The sequence below is a fragment of the Muntiacus reevesi genome, chromosome 1, assembly GCF_963930625.1.
Source record: "Muntiacus reevesi chromosome 1, mMunRee1.1, whole genome shotgun sequence".
Taxonomy (NCBI): Eukaryota; Metazoa; Chordata; class Mammalia; order Artiodactyla; family Cervidae; genus Muntiacus; species Muntiacus reevesi.
Genome location: NC_089249.1, coordinates 87,974,964 through 87,978,212, shown reverse-complemented (window position 1 = coordinate 87,978,212; position 3,249 = coordinate 87,974,964).

Genomic DNA, 3,249 nt, shown 5'->3' with positions numbered 1-3,249 from the left:
TAGCCCTCTGGATACATTTTACATCCTTTCTCCAGTGATTCCTTTAGGGTGTTGAGCAGGAAGGGTGTCTAGAGACACTAGCTCAGAGAGATGAGGTCAGCTGTGCTCCTGTTTGGCATGCTCATTTCTCTGGCAGTGCCACCATCACTCCATTCCCCTTCTGGTCCCCTCTCTTGCTTCATGCTGCCTCCATGCCCCAGCGTTTCCCTGCCACGCTCTACTTTAGGCTGCTGTCATAGCCATGCCCAAAGATGCAGCCGTCCTCTCCTCCTTGCCCCATAAGATCTGACATTCTAGGTCCTTTCCTCCTGTGTTTTGCTCCCGATTAAATTCACATCTTCTAATCTAACCTAGCACTTATTCTGCAATATCCAAGAAAAATATTAGCCTAAAGAAGCCTGAGAAGAGATGGGTTTACTGGTGAGGGTTCCAAGTGGGAAGTGGAAAGTTATCATGCCTTGGTTCCACCAGAGACTTGCAAGAATGTAGACAACGCCACTGTAGTGGTTTTAAAACAGGTCTGTTAGTGCTATGGTGCTCCTGAGTTTCTGATCTGTGTGCTAGTGATAGGCTTGTTCAGCTTGTGAAAACTCACTGAGCTGTGTTCTTACGATCTGTGTGCTTCTCTATGTGCTTCTCTTTACATCAATAAAAGCTTTACTTAAGAATCCTTTTAAGATAAGATATTTAGACAAGGGCATTTTAATAAATGCTTATTAAGGTGATCCATCTTGTGATAAAGTAATACAAATACACAAGACTTCAGAAAACTGCTACGTGAGGATAACTGGGCACTATGCAAAAGGTTTTTCTTGCCTTAAAAAAGAGGATTAATGATAGAATCTCTTTGCTTCCTTAAGTATTTAAATTAAATCTTATTGAGACATGCAACTTTTCCAGTGTCATGGCCACAGTTGAGTCATGCCTGCATTTTAAAGTCTATTTCCTCTTTTTTCTTTCCTTTTCTCAACTTTTCTAGATACAGATCAGTGAGCTGCTTAGAAAGCAAAGGTGTTTAAACCATTTTGATTTGGCAAGAAGGAGTCTTGGAACGAGTTTCAGTATCTGGTTCTGTGTCCAACGGGTGGTACCTGGTGACTTCTAAAGATTCCTTCAGCTCCAGGAGGAGCTATATTTTCAAAAACAAAACAAACAAATTTTGAAAATGGAAATAAAATTCTATAAAAGTCAAGTAATGCTCCAGTAAAAAAAGGGGGCTCAAAGAAAAATATATACACACATACAAATAAGGAATTTCTCTTCTAGCTCTTCCCTCCTTCCTACCACAAAATTGACTAAGGGTCTGGGAGTTGAACAAAATTTGATCTAAGCAAGGTATAACCAAATCAGGCTAGATCAAATTCTAGGTTGGAATTTCTGAGGTTACTTGTGCTAATGGTATGCATGACAGTATCAAAAAAGTAAAAATCGTTCTAGGGTCAATGTAATATAACAATTGGCATTCATCTTATTGTGATCGTGTATCCTGCATTTTTTTGGGCATCCTATACTTTAAGTAACTGGTCACTTTGTTTTTTTAATTGAATTTTTCATTCAATAACTATCCATTCATTCAACCATTTAACAAAACTACTGGACAGCAGTGCTGGACTAATTGGATATCCATATGGGAAAAATAAATCTTGACTCCAGACTACATAAAACATTAATTCAAGATGAATCATAGGTCTAAATGTGAATATAAATTGTTAAGTCATTTTGGAAAAATGTTTGGCAATATACTTAAAGCCTCATAGGATCCTGCAGTTCCAATCACTGACTGTAAACCCAACATAAATGGATGTTATGTCCACTAAAAGACATATATAAGAATGTTTGTAGGTGAGAGGGTAAAGAGGTTCAAAATAAGTTTGGGGGAATTAATGAACACCACAGCAACTATAGTTAATAATCCTGTACTATATACTTGAAATTTGATCTTAATCATTCTCACCTCCCCCTATACTTACACACACACAAAGTAACTATGTGAAACGATGGATAAGTTAATTAGTTTGGCTGTTAACTAGCTTCACAGTGTACATGTATATCAAAACAACATGTAGTATACTTTAAATATATACAATTTTTGCATACCTCATTAAAGCTGGAAGAAAAAGAAAGGTTTGCAGCAACTTCATTCATGATAGGTAAAAACTTTGATGGAACTCAAACATCCACCAGTAGAATATGTACATAAACTATTGAATATTTACATAATGAAATAATACACAGCAATGGGAAAGAATGAACCATTGTTACATGCAACATAGATGAGTTTCACAGACACTGTTGAGTGAAAGAAGCCAGACACAAAAGTGCACATACTATGTAACTCATCCAAATCAAGTTCAAATATTGGTGACAAGAGATCAGAGAGTGGTTACCTTTGTGGGACACTGAATGGGAAGGGGCATGAGGAAGCTGGAGATGTTCTATATCTTGATCTGGGTGGCAGTTATTTGGGGGTACACATACGTAGAAATTCATTGTCAGTACACATAAGCACTTAGCCAAATTTATACCCTCAAAAACGAAAAGTAAAAGAAAAAAAGAATTAGACCATCCGTCCTGATTTCATGTACAATAATAGTCACTTTGTCTTTCCCTACAAGCATTCATACTGATATTCTATTTCCTTAGTGTTCCAGAGGACCTTCCTCTCCCCAGGGAAGGCATATATTTGAGAGCTCTATCCTGGTAGACAGTGAGAACCACACTTGTATCAGACAGGGACAGAAGGAGCAAGGCAGAGAAATACTGCGTGTAGGAAGTAATCTTTTCCCCACAACCAAGCAGGTTAGTACAAGCTCCAAAAATGTTTATTGATAAATAATAACAGCTATTTATCAGTTATTTATTGATAAATAATATTTACCAAACACTTTACATCAGGCACTGCACTGCTAGTTTTCCATTTTCTTATTTAATACTTATATAACCCTACAAAGCTGTTTCATTTTTAGTTCCACCATACAGGTGAAGAAACGGAGATTTACGGAGGGTTGGTTAAGTTACTTGCCCAGGGCCTTACAGATAGTTAGGTGGTGAATGGAGATTCCAATTCAAGTTAATCTGAATTTAGAATCTGGACGCGGAAACCACTTGCTATCGAGTGACTGGACGGCGTCCAAGCCCCGCCTGCATGTTGTATAACATAGGCGGCTGAGCCCTGTGACATTCCGAGTTGGGCTGACGCTGTCACGGTTGCCAGCCTTGGCGATGGATTCCTCCGGGCCCTCCGTCCCT